Genomic DNA, 18485 nt, shown 5'->3' with positions numbered 1-18485 from the left:
ATAGATAGATAGATAGATAGATGATAGATGATAGATGATAGATAGATAGATAGAGATAGATAGATGATAGATAGATAGATAGATAGATAGATAGATAGATAGATATAGATAGATAGATGATAGATATAGATAGATGATAGATAGATAGATAGATGATAGATAGATAGATAGATAGATAGATAGATAGATAGATAGATATAGATAGATAGATAGATAGATAGATGATAGATAGATGATAGATAGATAGATAGATAGATAGATAGATAGATAGATAGATAGATAGATGATAGATAGATAGATGATAGATGATAGATAGATATAGATGATAGATAGATATAGACAGATGAGAGAGAGAGAGATAGGTATATGCCCTAAATCAGGGGTGAGGAACCTATGGTCAAAGATGTTGATGTACTTCAAATCCCAGCAGCCCCAGCCAGGCTGACCAATGGTAAATTGTGATGGGATTACAGCAACAGCTGGAGGGTCACAGTTTTGCCACCCCTGCTATAAACTGTATGGGGGCTTAGGTATCTAAAGGACCATCTGGATATCTGAGGACCAACCTTCATGAACAGCTGTAGTCTTATTCATTTAGACACCAGTCTAAGTCCATCTTATTCACCCAAGCTTTAGCTTGAATGTTTTTTATTGATTTTTCTGCTTTGCTGCTGGGCTTTTTAAAAAACAGTACTGCTTTTTATTTTAGCATTGCTAGTTTTAGGATGTCTTACTCTTTTCTTTTTCTTTTTTAAACCATCTTCATAACTTTTTATAGTGAAAAAGTAGGGGCTAACCCAGAGTAATAATCCCTTACGCTGGAGAATATGGGGAGTGAGTACATTTATCTGATAATATATGAATTTGAGGTAAAAGGGGTTTTATGAAATTAAGCTAATTACAAAACAAGGCTTACCACCAGCCCCCTTAAGTACTCTTCTATCTATTTGTAATTATTAAAAGACCGCTGTATACTCTGAGGAACTACAAATTTCCTTTTTCAAAGCAGCACTCATAGCAAAAAAAAAAAAAAAATGGAAGCAAGTTAGTTGTTGTTTGATGGGAGGGCAGAACAGCCCAATCTGGATGGTTGCATAAATGGAGAAATTCAGCCAACAATGAGAAATGGTATTGTTTCATAACATACGTGGCTGAAAGGAAGCATGACTGAAGTTTACCAATAGCTTGGGCTTCATTATGGAAATAGGATTTAGGATAATTTTTATGGTACTTTTAAAATTGTACATACCTATAGAATAACTGTGCTTATGACTGTGACTTATATGTGTGAGGTAACACTTGAGAACGTAAAATTGTATGTACGTACTGCACCTCATTATCCTTTCTGTTGTGTATTGCTTTCATTATATTCATTTCTTTTCTTCCCTTATCTTATGTTTGTATTTGCATAAGTATTTCCTGTATTACAACAAGGGGGTGTGGAATCATGGGTAAAATAATCTATATAAGGCGCCCGCACCACTAGTCTACCCAAATGATGAAAAGTGTAACATTAGCTTTCTGTTTTAAAAGTTATTCAAGGCTCAGTTCTCTGTTTCCCACAGCCTCAAATTGTGACTTGAACTGGAAAATCAGTTTGGCAGTGAGGAATTAATGTTGCAGACACAAACTGATGTTTGAGTTTCTAAATCCTATCAAATAAGAAGACACAACATGGGGCTTGGAGAGAGAGAAAGTCAACACAGCCCATCCAGCTTCTATAAAATCAAATGGATTAAAATATTCTGTTGAAATATTTCACCCCATAAATGCATTTTCTCCAGTTATGAGAAACATTTAATAGAACACGACACAGGTACTGTAATGCTTCTGCTGGAATCAGATGAGATCAGGAGCTACAGTATATTCTATTTTGTTTCAGTGTCACGCAGCATAAATAAAGATTTGTCTTTCAATAACTTGGCAGTGTTTTGAAAGCAGCCCATCACAAATTGCTTCCATCTGTTACACACACCCTAAGGCAGTGTTTCCCAACCTTTTTTGGGCAAAGGCACACTTGTTTCATGAAAAAAATCTCGAGGCACACCACCATTACAGCCCCGTGACGTCAGCGCGCAGCGTCACGCCGGGAGGGACATGAATTGCTAGCAAATTACATAATCACCTCCTTGAGGGCTGGCTCATCTTCTCCGAAGGCAGAACCCCATTAATTAACAGCACAGACTCACACCATAGCCAAGACGAGGGGGGAAAACCTCAGTCATGCACAGTCATGCACATGTGGGGGCTAAATGAGGACGAAGACCGGGCAGAGAGCAGGGTTCAAATCACCCCACCTGGCCAGGACAATCCCTGGGTGCTCCCTTGGGCCACTCGCCTGACCCACCTCGCAGGGCTGTTGTTGCGAGGATAACACGGGGAGAACCACGCGCGCCCCCGGGAGCTCCTTGGAGGAGAAAGCGGGCGATGAATGCAATGCACGAAATATATGAGAGGTGACCAGGTTTTGCAGGTGAGGGGCCCCCGCCAGCCTCCGCTTCCAACACCCGGCGCAACGACGCCGAAGTTTCCCCCCGGGCTCGGCTCGGGGAGCACCGGTGCTCCCCCCGCGGCTCCCCTTCGCCCTCCCAGCTCTCTCTGCCGCCCACTGGGCACCCCCCTCACCTGCCAAGTCCGGAGCGCCGGTGGAAGTTGCATGCATGCATGCAGGGCGCCACGTTGCCATTGCATTGCACTGCACTCCATGCAACGCCTGCACGCATGCATTGCCTTGCACGCCTGCCAAGGGGTCTCCCCGCGGTCCGATGCGTCCCCTCCGGCGTGGATGCAGCATTGCAAAAATAAAAAAAACCCCGACGCAGCCCTACCTGGGGGGCAGCCTCCGCCTCCGCCGCTCCGCCTCCGCGGGGATCCCTGGGCTCCATCCTGCCGCCCGATCTCCGGAGGGCGCAGGCAGACTGTGCGGGGTCTGCGCGAAAGAGCCCCTGCCCGCCCGGCTGCCGCCGCTGCGCTCATTCCATGGCCGGGAGAAGAGCGCTTCAAATAAAACGCCCAGCCCGCCAGGCCACGCTGGGAAACGTAGTTCGCGCACCCCGCGCGGGCGCGGAGCCCAAGGGCGAGGGGACTACGGATCCCAGCAGCCCCCGCGCCGGGGACAGAGGAGGAGAGGCCGGGTGCAGGGATGGAGGGACGGGTGGGCGAGCGAGTGAGTGAGTGGCAGCCGCCAAGCCTTGGCTGAGAGCCAGGAAGGGCCTCCCCGGAGGAGGAGGAGGAGGAGGGAGGCGCAGAGCGGGAGGGAGGGAGGGAACCCCAGGGGTCATCTAGTGACGGCGCCCCAATCGAAAATTTGACTTTTAAAAAAAAATCTTTCAATTTTTAAATTTTTCCCGCGGCACACCAGGCAACATCTCGCGGCACACTAGTGTGCCGCGGAACAGTGGTTGGGAAACACTGCCCTAAGGGGAATGTTGGAGAACCTTATGAAGGGCACTTGAGAACCACCCAGATAGAGGTCCTATAGATTTAGATATAGATATAGTAAAAAAAAAAAAAAAAGTGTCAGTATTCCATGTGGGTTTTGACAATGTGTCAGTGATGTGTTTGATGATCAAGATAGTGAGCTATATTTTTAACATGTTCTTGGTTGTTGTTTTTTCTCCCTGTATGGGAAATGTGACCAGCCTCCTAAAGTAGCCATACTACCCATCGTAACATGATAAATAACCATCCATTTTCCAATCACAAATTCTATTCTCTTCAGCTGAAATTTTATCTGAATTCCACTGAAGTAAACAGGACTGAATTCCAGGCAACTGTTTTGCAGAACAGAGCTAGGCATTATATCATTTGTCCTGCTGTTTTCTGTAAAGTTGTGTGTTATTATTTCACTTTATAGCATATATAAAACAGAGAGAACAATTATAACAGACAGAACTTCATTTCACTGGCTGCTGCTTGCAGAAAGCAGAGAAACTCTCAGTTTGATGGTGTTGTACCACACCATACGTTGTATATCTATAGACATGGGAACAAGGGACAGGACAAGATACAGCCTTATGTCAATCATAATATCAATTCTGCCAGGGACCTGTCCTTAAGAGTCAAATGCAAACAAAGGTTCTGACCATGATCTAGTGGAAAGGTCAGTGGATCTAAGAGCTCGCTCACTGCAGCATGGAGACAGTCTACCAACAAGTTATTTTCTACACCATTGTATTCTGTAGATGTGTATCAGTGCCACCGTATCACATTAAGAAACACAACCATTTCCAGCAACGCCCACTGTTGAAGCCATGCCCATAGCTGTCAACTTTTCCCTTTTCTTGCGAGGAATCCTATTCAGAATAAGGGAATTTCCATTTTAAAAAAGGGAAACCTTGACAGCTATGGCCATGCCCACATGAAGTTACAAGTAAAAAATCCTAGTGTCCTCAGGTTCGCAAGGCAACCAAGACAGGCCACAATTGCAAAGAATAAGCTCAGTTACAGATAGGTAGCCGTGTTGGTCTGCCATAGTCAAAACAAAAAAAATTCCTTCCAGTAGCACCTTATCTGAAGAAGTGTGCATGCACACGAAAGCTCATACCAAGAACTAACTTAGTTGGTCTTTAAGGTGCTACTGGAAGGAATTTTTTTTATTTCTAAAGAATAAGCTATTTGACTCAATCAATACGCTTTCCCCATCCTGAATTCACAGTTTCTGTAACCACCTGTCAATGGCAATTATCGCTGAAAATATATCTGTATGTGTTCACCTTTCAACTGGTGAATAAACTAAAATATCTGGTGGTAAGGGGGCAGAGGAATTGACATAGCAGAGTTATGAGATACAGAAGTGTTTTAGACACCGTAAAACCAAAGCAGAGTGCATATTATTAAGTCATATCTACAGAAAAGTAGACATAAATGCTCCAGTGCACCACATTCATATTGTAACTTCTGATGTGGTCGCTGATGCCTAAATCACAGAATTCTTTCCCTTACTAAAAGTGGCAAAAGTCACAGATTTAACTAGCTGTACATGTGAACATGGGACGCGGGTGGCGCTGTGGGTTAAACCACAGAGCCTAGGACTTGCCGAATGGAAGGTCAGCGGTTCAAATCCCCACGACGGGGTGAGCACCCGTTGCTCAGTCCCTGCTCCTGCCCACCTACCGGTTAGAAAGTGTGTCAAAGTGCAAGTAAAGCAATAGATACCACTCTGGAGGGAAGGTAAACGGTGTTTCCGTATGCTGCTCTGGTTCGCCAGAAGGGGCTTAGTCATGCTGGCCACATGACCTGGAAGCTGTAAGCCGGCTCCCTCGGCCAGTAAAGCAAGAAGAGCGCCGCAACGCCAGAGTCGGCCACAACTGGACCTAATGGTCAGGGGTCCCTTTACCTTTACCTTTACATGTGAACATGGATCCTCCATTTTATACATGTTAAAGGGGACAAACACATGCTCACTCCTCATCAACGAGAACAGGATCCTCAGACTGAGTAAAAATCAGAACTGCACCTCCATTTACTGCAATGACCTTATATGCAACGTCTTCCCATCTTAATTTTCTTCATTGGAAATCATACAGAGTTAATCGTCCTTAACCTTTCAAAGCCAACAGGCTTACATGTGCTTAACTTTGTAGGGTTGTGGCAGGAATCATCAAAATTTCTCAATTGCATCCGTGCAATCCTTAGGAAATAAATTGAACAACCGAAAGTAACGCACCACATGGCAAATCGCATTTATACAATAAGGTGAAATGCTTGATAAAAATCAGCATTTGTCATACGCCAAAAGAATGTTTACAAAAGAAGTTCAAAGGTGTGGGATTTATTGAAAAGACATCTGTCTAGTGTGGCATGATAGACTAATAATAAAATAGCAACAGCTAAAATTATTTAGATAAACAAAACTAATCTGATGCTCAGAAAATATGCTTACTTCTTTCAAAATGTCCCCCCCCCCCTCATGAAAGAACAGAGAATTTGTGGCTGCTCTGCTATTCGCATTACAGTCGTACCGCAGAAGTCGAATGGAATCCGTTCTGGAAGTCCGTTTGACTTCCAAAACATTCGGAAACCAAGGAGCAGCTTTCGACTGGCTGCAGGAAGTTCCTGCAGCCATTCGGAACCTGCAGAACCCGCATCGAACGTTCGGGTTCTAAAGAACGTTCACAAACCAGAACACTCACTTCTGAGTTTGCAACATTCATGAGCCAAAACATTCGACTTGCAAGGTGTTTGGGATCCAAGCTACAACTGTATTTTAAAGCTTCTACACCATTTCTAAAGGAAATGCTACTAGTTTCCATCTACTTTCTGTGCGGCAAAACTTTCAGACATTAATGAATCTTTCCTGTACTGAAAGCTGCACAAGGAATCTGTTTATAGCCCTAGCTCCAACCACAGTGGATGGGAATCTGGAAAGTGTGATCATCCAGAATCGAAGAGCCATAAAGTTGCAAGGGGCCACAAGGATGATCTATTCCAACCCTCTGCAATGAAGAAATCTTCCGCCCATTGTTCAAATCCACAATCCTGAGATTAAGAGTCTCATGCTCTACCAACTGAAAGTGTGCATGAAATTTGGGGCATCAGCATTAAGCGGGGATGTATATACTGCATTGTTGAGCTGCCCCTGTGTCATTCTCCATGAGTAGAAAGGCAAGAGGATCTTGTTACATAGAAATGGCCATCAAACTGCAGGAGAGAGAGATTAAGCTTATTCATAAATGAGCACAACTCTTGTCTATAATAGGGAACAAAATGATTGCCCTGATCTTATTTTAGGATGCTAGAAATGTTTCAGGCAGTGCACTCCCAAACACGGTTACTCAAAAGTAGGGTATAGAAGGATCTGTGAAATTTGGTTCTCTCTGTTTCTCATTTTTCCAATGTTAAATTCAGTTTTCTACATTCTGCATCATTTTTCAAAAAAAAATCCCCAAGAAAATCATCAGCATTTCTGTATGAATTTCTCCTAACACACACTTTTTTTACGTAGTTTGACCAATGTGTACGTTTTTACAGGCCATTTCCTTACAATAATGCATTTTTGTATCTTAGTTTCACCAATATCTTCATTTTAATGCACACTTATCCCTGACATACGCATTTCTGTAAACACTGTTTGGTTAGAGAACTGCATTGCAAATCTTGGATGTGTGTGAATTTCAAAGGCTAGCTATGTGTTTTGGTTTGCATCTTGTTTTGGAAGGTGCAGATTTGATAGATTCAACTTGAAACGTGAACTGATTCAAATTTCTCCTCCATCCCTATTCAAAAGCCCTACTGAATACAGTGGGACCCATTCCCTAATAAGTGTGCTACCTTAGAATGCAAAGTGTAGTTCTTAGAGGGAGTGTGCATGTCTTTAAAAATAGCAAACACCTCGTTGTTAATTACCTTCATGGCTGCCTCCCTTCTATTTAGCACCCACTTTGGACAATAACAACATTGGAAAATGACTACATGGAACAAATACTCTTTATTCTCTAAATAATGAATCTAGTTCCTCTGACAGTCTAGGTCTGATGCGCTGATCTTTGGTGCAACATCAAAGTAGATCTTAATACAGCATGGAAGTCTTCCAACTTTGCACTGAATAATTGGAACAAAACGACCCAGGTAGTCTTCATGTAACATCAAAGCAGCACATATAATAACTTCATAAAGCAATGGAGGAGAATGAATATATTCATATTTCACAATTTATACAGCAGGTTATTTTGTTTTGTGGGTAGAATTAAACAAAAAGAATTGTGTGTCTGTTAGCAAATTCTTCTTTTTCTACGTATCTATCCTGGATCCTATAAATATAAGAGTTGTGAACATATATATATATATATATATATATATATATGCTTTCGTAGATTTCGTAGCTCTGTTCCAGTAACAAGAAGCCGAAAGCACCAGCCTGAAGATGACGAGTGAGACCTCGTCAAAACGTCGCCTAGACACCCCAACTTTTACACGGGAAGACACCCGAGGACACCAAAACCTGCATTCCTGTACCCGTGAAAATCTACGAAAGCAAATATATATATATATATACACACACACACACACACATTTTAAAGTTCATGCTGTGAACTGACCAGAAAAAGGATTTAGGGGCACTGTGGGAAATCCTGAAAGCTTGTGATATCCCACTGTATCCCCATGGCAGAGAGAGAGAGAGAGAGAGAGAGAGAGAGAGAGAGAGAACTCCTGGGGGGGGGGGAGAGAGAGAAAGAAAAGGAAGAATGGGGTGGCTTGATGCTGAAAGGCATCAACAGAAAAACAGAATATCAATCCAGAAAACATCATCTTTGGATATGATGAGAGCCGCTGGTACCCCACTGTATTGCCGCAGTACAGTAAAGAACCCAATTGGGGGGGAGCATCAAAAGAAAGAAAGAGCATAAATCGAAAGGAGTAAACTTGTGATTGTTGAAAGTATCACTTGTCAAGTCAACTAATGTGTTCATTTTCAGTCAGCCATCTTTCCATCGGAAAGGCTTTTGTTTTGCCCTGAAGGAGATGTGCATAGATTAAACCAGAATGGCATCTGACATTTTGTTGACATAAGACCTTGAGCTTCTTCTCTGCAGATATGAGAGGATTTCAAGGATAATGGTTGAATTGCGCAATCCTTGTTTGTCAGCGTTTTGCGGGGGGGGGAGCTGTGAAATGAATGTACTGTTCACATGGACAGGGAGAGCAGCCTTCTGCTCATCACGACTCGCAAGGAGCAAAAGCATGCGTGTGAGAGTGAGAAAGTGGACTTATCCACATTTCCTCTTCCCCCATTGGTTTCTACCAGGGAAAGCCACTCTTTAGTGCTTCATCGGCACAAAAGGCAATTAGAGTTTTCTCCAGATTGGTGTTTGCTCCAGTTTAGCGCTAAAGAGTGGCTTTTCCCTAGGAAAGGAGTGAGGCAAGGGGGAAACTGCTCAAACCCATGCGTAGGAAGTACAGATCAAGCAGAAAACCACTTAGACCCGTGCTTTCTAGGCACAGGACAAGCAGAACTGTGGACGAGCCCAGTGTTTCCATCCTGCAATGCCTGGTTGGAAACCACAAGAAACAAAATGATTTGCCTTGAGAGAGTCTTTAAACCTCTTTTGTTGACCACCAGAATTACACTTTCCATTTTTAAGTTCAGAATAGAGTAGTTGCTCTGGAAGACCATAATCAGGCACCCAAACAACACAACCAGTTCAACAAAGTGGATGTTGAAGAATCCTTGCTTCGACAATGATAGTCTTTGCTTGTTCCAGAACACCTGCAGCCAAGTAGGTCATTGTTGATCTGGCAACCGGCCAAGGGTGTGGTCATTCTTAAGATGGGGCTGCCCCTTTGCTTTGCTGCAAAGAAGCTCTGCCAGATTGGTACTGAACTCTGTGCTGCATGTATGCTGTGAGTTGTACCTGCTTTGCATTTGAAGCCTGCACCTTCTACCAGGGATCTAGCGGAAGTCTGTATATAATGAATCTGCCTTAAAAGGTAAAAAAGGTAAATGACCCCTGGTTGCCGATTGGAATCCCTGCAACGGAGTGAGCTACCATTGTTCTGTCCCAGCTGCTGCCAACCTAGCAGTTCGAAAGCACACCAGTACAAGTAGATAAATAGGTACTGCTGTGGCAGGAAGGTAAACAGTGTTTCCGTGCACTCTGGTTTCTATCACGGTGATCTGTTGCACCAGAAGCGGTTTTTAGTCATGCTAGCCACATGACCTGGAAAGCTGTCTATGGACAAACACCGGCTCCCTTGGCCTGAAAGTGAGATGAGTGCTGCAACCCCATAGTCACCTTTGACTGGACTTAACCATCCAGGGGTCATTTACATTTTACCTTTACCTGCCTTAATGCTTTGGACCTGTCAGTAAAGGACTGAACTGGCTGAAGAGCTGGAGTCTGACTGAATTTCTTCCAGCACAAAACTGCACTGCCACAAACCTACAAGCTTGGGGAGCTGCGCATACGCCAACAGTTTTTGCTTGGCATCTAAATACAGAGAAAGGTAGTGTCATATACCCAAAGTCCTACAACTGCATTTCTTAGGATATTTCAAGTGAAAGGAGTGTGGGCACGCTCAAGATTTTACCCATATGAAACTCCTCAACTCCAAATCACACTCTCCAAGCAAACATTGGGACCCTAGTGGAAGAGAATGCAACTGGGCTGCAAAGCTGGAGCAGAAAAGAAGGAAATTGTTAACATCAGCCATTTGACTGCTATTTCACCACTCCAAATTCCCCTTGGGGAAAGCAGGTGATTTGCTTCAGATAGACATATACACGCAACATCCAGTACCAGCCTGAGCTAAATACCTCATTATTTTCTTGTAAGATTTTCACATTAGATGTGTTGTGAGCATTTCAACAATGCAATTCATATTATGTCATACCGTCCTTCTTGGGTTCCCAGACTAAAAATGGAGTATTTTACATCCCGGTGTGGTTCAGTTTGCATTTCCTAAACTAATCCTAGCACTCACACTTGTATTTATTATGAATCAGTTTATATCTCCCTAGTTAATATTTGCTTAGAGCTTATACTGATTTTACAATATGTGCAATTTTCTGGTTTCATCTTTATCTTGAAGGATTAGATTGAACTGAGCTGCCTTGTAGTAATTTAGCTTTATCTTGTGCCATACAGTTTTATGTTCTTGTAATGGCACTTTGCTTCCCCCCCCTTATTTAATTAAATATATCTTATTTCATGAAGACAACATTTTTATTTGGGAGTTTATTTGCTTAGCAGCTGGTGCCGCAGAGATGCATTTGCCGTTAGAACATGTGTTTATTTTTAGCAATCTAGACAGGAAATTGAAATGTAGAAAGGGACATGAGAGTGGTGAATTTCGTACTGATTGGTCTTCAACAGCTTTGGCTTCTTGAGACATGCAGATAATATAACATTAATGTTACGAGCTCCTGTAATCTTAAAAAGGAGTGTGTCCAATGGAAGCAAAATAATAATTCTTAAGATGGCTAATCCCCTGCCAAAATTTCCTCAGAATTTACTATTCCTTTGCAAGTCACACAGTAGCTAAATGCTCAATGGTTCTCTCCCTCCCTTCCATTTTACAGAGACAATTGACTTTCAGATGTGAAGAAGCAAGAGTAATTGGCAATGTGTTCACAAAAGCTGATGAAAAGCTGTGTATCTAAACACAGTTGATCTAAAATGGGGGGGAAGAGATTAGATAAGACCATATGTTAGTAAAAAAGAATGTCAAGGCCAAGCTGAAGATGATGCTAAACCCAATTGGTCCCATGAAACACATGTGGTTTAGAATATGCTTTGATGCACTTCAAACACCAGCAGCTTCTTCATTAAATAATCTGTCAGATGAGGCCCAAATGCATCTTATTTGTCAAAAGCTGCAGGTTTATTTCCTTGTATTTTGTCAGAACTGATATGTATTAATGTTTCCTTCCATTCGGGCTTGTTTTAAGGGATCCTCAGCAAAGGACAGTGGACAGTGTTGTGCCATTTTAGTGTTCTACAATGTCCTGGAGCAATGCCACATTGGGACATTGTGGTAAACTTGAATGATGAAGGGCTCCTGGAGCAGAAATCTGCATGGTATTAAATCCTGCTCTGGCCGTGGAAGCTGTTCATGGATGCTACATGTTGGCACCAAGCCTGTTTCCACACCTTACTTTATAACAGTGAATGGCATCACGTAATATTTTGAAATCCCCATCTTTAACATTTCTGATTGGAACAATTAGGTTTCCCCTGCCCTCTTTTTACCCACATTTAGTGAAGCTAAAGGGACGCGGGTGGCGCTGTGGGTTAAACCACAGAGCCTAGGACTTGTTGATCAGAAGGTCGGCGGTTTGAATCCCCGTGACGGGGTGAGCTCCCGTTGCTCGGTCCCTGCTCCTGCCAACCTAGCAGTTCAAAAGCATGTCAAAGTGCAAGTAGATAAATAGGTACCGCTCCAGCAGGAAGGTAAACGGAGTTTCCGTGCGCTGCTTGCTCTGGTTCGCCAGAAGCGGCTTAGTCATGCTGGCCACATGACCCGGAAGCTGTACGCCGGCTCCCTCGGCCAATAAAGCAAGATGAGCACTGCAACCCCAGAGTCGGTGACGACTGGACCTAATGGTCAGAGGTCCCTTTACCTTTACCTTTAGTGAAGTTTCACATGGCTCTTCTCTGTGTTTACAAGAGCCCCTCCTGCATACAAGAAAAATTATTCTCATGTGATCTCTCCGGGGTCTTCACTTTCCCCCATATAGCCTCCATCAGTTCCTGGCATTCTAAGTCAGCGATGGGAAACCTATGGCCCACCCAGCACCATCTTCCCTGACCATTGGCCATAATGTCTGTGATTGATGGGAGGTGCTATCCAATAGTATTTGGTGCATCACAGGTTCCCCCTCCCTCTTCTAAGAGCTCAAGGAGTCTATTCACAATTAAGAGCTGGCTGATGGGTACATGCGATCACAGGATTATTTGACACATGATGTGAGCTGTTGCCATTAACATGTATTACGTCTGGAAAATACCAGCCGATACGGACATCCTGTTTGCTACTGTGAGAAGCAAATTCGTGAGAGCTGGCTTAACAAGTTGACGGTACAAAGTGCAGCAAGAAAAAGGGAGAGAAAGACAGAGATGATCTAAAATGTTTTTTTGACGTATTCAGTAAGAATCTCAACAGCAAACGTTGGCAATTTTAACAGAATGAAATATCCCCCCCCCCCCCGTTGTAAAGTATAAGACTGTGCCTTATACCTCTTGACTTTTGACAGGATACCTCGCGGATGGGAAAAGAAATTATAGATGTTTACTATGTTAAATTATCTAGTATTAATTCGCTTAAGAAACATAGCTTGTATTAAAGAGCATTTAATGTTTAGAGATGCAGTATTTTTGAGCGGAGGAGAGTTACGTCAAAAATATAGAATGCAAGCTTCTGAAAGGGTATGGCAAATAACCTCCTGTTTATACTGTGTATATTATACCAACCATCCCTAACCTAACCTGATACTCCCAAATGTTTTGGACTACAACTCACATCAATCCCAGGCAGAAATAGTTGGGGATGATGGGTAGTGTAGTCTAAAACATCTGGAGACCCCCCCGGGTTGGAAAAGGTTAATTTATATTTTAAGGGCCTCAGTCAAGCCAACTGTTTAAATAGCAAAAGTGGTGGTATTAACATGAAACAAGCATAAGAAGAGTGGATTGCAACCATAGCATCAAACATGGATGTGCCATTTTTGTTACGTTTGTGTTTTGCTAGTTGTGCCCCGTGTCTGCATTACACAGAAGGATGCCAGACTGCATTTTAATTCTGTGGTTCAAAACTAATTGAAGGGAGGAAGCGAAATTATTTACCACAAGCTCCGCTCGTTAACTGGCAAATGGTCTCGGCCAATTACCCTGCTAGCTTCTTCTTTCGAACCACTATGGTAATATTATCGAAATCCCAGGATACACGTCCATGGAAGCATTCAGTAACACCAATGGGAAGCTGATGATGAATGAGATTGACAGAGCTGGAGGCCTAAATGAATTTTTCATCTCACATTACTTTTTTTTCATAGTAATAATAATAAAAGATGGGAAGGAGCTTAACTAAGACTGAGCCTTGTTCTCCTGGAGGGAAAAGTAAAATATTAAAAGGCATCGCCACTGCACTGAAGAAAATAATAAGCAATTAGGACTGTAATATTTGACAAAGCACCAGGCTGAGATCAACTGTATCCTGAAAGGAAAGCAACAAAGGAAAATGGGAAGCCGATAGTAAAGATTTCTGACTACTTGCTAAGGAGAGCTCTGGGTTTCTGGTGCCTAGAGGCTGCAAAAGAATGAATGCCGTTCCCAATTTCAGGAGCTGAGGGACAGTTCAGGAAGGGGAAAGTTTGGAGGAAGAAAAAAAATAGAAATACGTATGTCTATTAGGCCATGGAAAAACTATTTTAATTTCTCATTTGGATCTAGGGTGTAATAAACAAAGGAAGATTGTGGGAATGGGATCTAACTCCTGCGCCTTTCACATCAAGAACAAGCTAAAAAAAATGTGGTCAAAACAGAACTTGGGAGAAAATGAGATCATTTAAGAGTCTCATTTGACTAGCCATGAATTCTTACATGACAGTATTATGATGACAAGAACCGTTGCCCAGCAGATGTCTTTGAATCATATGGTGAGATCACAAGTCAGTTTCAGCTGATGGTAAAATATGTTCAGCTCACACTATTTAGTGATTTCCTGATGATAGCAACTTGATATACTTAAGGAAACTGGTGTTGAGGATAGTTATCAACCTCATGAACAGAAGCTGTGAATCTTTAATGACCACTGCCATTGTAACAAAGCACCTGGTGCCATGGTGGTATAGATGTCATACTTTATCCCAAGAATTGACCCAGGAGGTCAGACTAAAGCATCAATGTTATCACCGGAATGTTATATCTGCAGCCTCTGAAAACTGGGGGTACACAAAGTGCAGTGGTGGCTGGTTCCCACTGGAATCCATAGGGTGGGAGGCAGGAATACCATCAGAGCCAGTGGCAGGCTGAGCCAACTAATGCTAATTTGTTTCCATTCTCCTCTCTGTTGAGTTCAAAACTGAGACTAAGAAGGAGTAAGCTGGACTTTCGTGAACGGTTGCAAGAAAAAAAGACCAATTCTCAGAGACTTGTGGTGTTTCACAATTGGTAGAGCTTCCTATGTACCTATATTACATATTTTATCATTTCCATTTCTATCCTGGTCCTTGTCCAATAGTCCAACTATACCATTTGGTAAGGCATAGTCTTTTATTTGGGTGGGTGTTAAGATATTTCTCAGTAATCGTGGAATGTGCCATCAACCTTGGTAGAATTTGCCTGTCTGAAATGCCCTTGTTATTTTTGAATCTGTCTGTCTCTACCCCATCCTTTCTATTTCCACCATCGAGATGGAGAATGCCACTGTTTCTTTGTGGTGCTTTTGATCTTCACCCACTATGCCATGTGCCATAGCACTGTGCCAGAGACAGCTACACTCGTACATCATGTCCTCCACCCAGAGAGCACGCGTTGCGGTGAGATCATCAAGACTGACCTCACTGCTGTTGTGGGTGGGAGCGATTGGATAGCCACAACAACACGATTGGTTGCCCCTCGGTTGCTGGGGTAATTCTGGCCAATGGGATCGTTTCATGCATTAACCAAGGGAGCTATATGTACCGCTGAACATTGCATTGAGCTTCCTCTTTTTCACCACGTGCATCAGATCACCCGCCCACCCACCCTATATTTAGGGTTCATCATGGCCTTGCTATGCCGTCGTGGGTTGTCTGTTCTTGGGACAGGGGCCCGGTAGGAATTTTCCCATTTGGCTGATTGGCTGGTGCCACTTGGGTTTCGCCTGCTGCTTAGCAAATCATCACAACTTTGTAAGGTTTGGCGGTTAGGCATTGGTTCAATGGTGGTGGTGGGGATGTGGATAGACTGTGCCTGCCCCTCCAATGCTAGGGTATTCCGTTAAAGGAATCCAGGGGCTCGTCTTGCTTTTGTCTGATCCCCTACCAGGGGTTAGGGCCATGCCAGAGCCCCTGGGAGCATTTGGGGTGAGCTCGAGTCTGAACCTGGTCCAATTCTCCCCCAGAAGGTTTTCGCTTACTGACGTCTGCCAGAGTCCCGGTGTCAGTGCTGCCCTGCTGAGGTCAGGTGCACCTAGTCAGGAACCAATGCCCAAGCAAACCACTCACGATCTGTAATCAATAAAGTTGTGGCCAAAATTATGCCAATAACTTTAAACAAAATTCTGTGTCAATTGTGTCTTTATTTATTGGGGAAGGTCTTGGGATCTTAACACGCAAGTCATTTCCCCAAAATGCCTTGCAGCCTACGTGTCAAAACAAAATGATGGCCCGGAACCTAGATATTCCTTTGGCATTAAATTCTCCCCACGTCACGGCAAACAACTCTGGTGACTCTGTGGGCAAGAATGAACTCCCCACAGACAACATGAGAACATGAAAGATGTCTGTGGATAAGTTACGCCTCATTATACTTCCAATATCCATTCCCAATCTCCCTGAAACAGAATCTTATAGCTTCTTGAATTGCCCTAGTGCTTAAGTTCAACAATGATGCACAGTGTGTGTTAGTCGCACTTTTCTATTCTTTTGAATAGAAAATTATTTCTTTGTGTTTCCTTGGTATGTAGTTGGGTTTTTTTTACCCCTTCTCCCTTTGTAATCTCCACTTTCCTCTCCCTGCCCTATTATCAGTGCATGGACTAAAATAATAACTTGACACTCACGGTATCATTTATGTTTTAAGCTTACACCTTGCTTGCTTTAATTCTAGGCTACTGATGATTTCACCTTTTTCATCCTGTCTTCTCATCACTGTGCATTTCCCATTAGGAAGAGAATCGGCTTCAGAACTCTACCCCCATTCACTGCTTGAGGCTTTGCAACATTTCCTATGCTACACCATAATTGTTCTACAGTGACCAGGCCAGAATAATAGGATTTATATCTTTTCTGTTCTTGTGCTATTCGTGGCGTCTAGCACATGCCGCTTTTCTTTCCTATACATATCAAATACTTGCTTTTTGAAGAAATTGTCTTTTGAGTCAATGTGGCAAAGGTAAATAAGCTGTCTTTTGAGTCGATGTGCCAAATCTGGCACCGTGCATTCTTATGTTCAATCAAAAGTGTTTATAAAAATAGGAGATTCGCACACACACAAACCCTCATGAAGTTCAGGTCGCCCTGGCACAACAAGAGCAGACAACCCAACAACTGGAACCCAGTTCTCTTGATATGGGAGGCATGAAGTAGAAATGATAAATCAAAATCTTTTCTGTGAAATTAATTACTAGCTAATATAAAAAGGCATGTTGTCTTTGTCCATGGAGTTTTCTTGGCAGGGATACTGGAGTGGCTTGCCAGTTCCTGCTCCAGGTGGATCACATCTGGTCAAAACTCTCCACTATGACCTGTCCGTCTTGGGTGCCCTGCATGGCATAGTTCATAGCTTCTCTGAGTTGTTCAAGCTCCTTTGCCAGTGACCTATGAAGGGGAGCATCTTAAAAAGCAGCATCTTAAAAAGCAGAGACATCACCTTGCCAACAAAGGTCCGTATAGTTAAAACTATGGTTTTCCCAGTAGTGATGTATGGAAGTGAGAGCTGGACCATAAAGAAGGCTGGTGGCGGAAGAATTGATGCTTTTGAATTATGGTGCTGGAGGAGACTCTTGAGAGTCCCATGGACTGCAAGAAGATCAAACCTATCCATTCTTTAGGAAATCAGCCCTGAGTGCTCACTGGAAGGACAGATCGTGAAGCTGAGGCTCCAATACTTTGGCCACCTCATGAGAAGAGAAGACTCCCTGGAAAAGACCCTGATGTTGGGAAAGATGGAGGGCACAAGGAGAAGGGGATGACAGAGGACGAGATTGTTGGACAGTGTTCTCGAAGCCACCAACATGAGTTTGACCAAACTGCGGGAGGCAGTGGAAGACAGGAGTGCCTGGCGTGCTCTGGTCCTTGGGGTCACGAAGAGTTGGACACGACTAAACAACAACAATATAAAAAGGTGGAAAATATATAAGTAGTAACTTACAAACCAGATTTTGTTCAAAAAATACAGCTATAATCATACACCACATTGTGCAAAACAGAGCCTAGAGATATAACCACAGTTGGCTGTGGGATAGAGATGTGGGGGGCAGTGATGTCAACACCAGGCTTTGTCCCTCTCATCCTGCAGTTGAAGCAACCCTTCCTTCTAAGAGGCATTGCGTTCACCACTGCTGAGGAAAGCCAGAAAGGCAGGAAGAGAAATGTAGGGCAAGGAGTTCACTCTTTAGCCCACTCACTAGATTTAAATCATAGAGATGTCATCTAGCTTTGGAAACGACAAGATGCAGGTGGGACAAGAACAGCATGCAGGGTTCCCATGTGTCCTAATGCACAGAGGACAATCCTCTATCTCAAGGGGCATCAAAGTACATCCTCTCTAGGAAGGCATGCTCTGTTTGAAGCGCTATCCAGTCCAAGCCTGCTTTAAAGATAAAATCTGAAGAAGGGGAAGCAAGCAGCATAACGCTGCCTACCAATGGCACCTAGACAGTTGACTGAGCAGGCACACAGGAGACCTGGCCACAGGTGTCTACTACATTTCATTTCAATTAACGTTAATTATTTCTAGATTTGCATGTTCATGTATAAAGTAGCAGATGGGTTTTTTTTAGAATCTGTGTCTACTTTTGTCCTCTTTGTAGGTGATTTGTTTCGTCTCTTTTTTTCCAGATGCATAAGTGGCCATCCTAATCACTTGCCCTGTCTTACTTCCCAGGGAGTAGCCAGACACATTTCCACAAGGAATGTCACACTGTCTTGGGCAACTCATGTCCCAACCAAATGCAGCCTGCCAGCCAGCCACCAACATCGTTTTTAGAGTAGCACAACTGTTTGGCTGCATTGGGTGCCACAACACTGCCGTAGAATGGAGCACAAGAGGCAGGGGGCACCAAATTTTAGTTTTGTACGGGGTGCCGCTGAAATTTGTGAGCCCAAAGTCTTCCTTCCTACG

This window comes from Podarcis melisellensis, assembly GCF_964234715.1.
Source record: "Podarcis melisellensis genome assembly, chromosome: 3".
Lineage (NCBI taxonomy): Eukaryota > Metazoa > Chordata > Lepidosauria > Squamata > Lacertidae > Podarcis > Podarcis melisellensis.
This window is presented reverse-complemented; position numbering follows the sequence as displayed.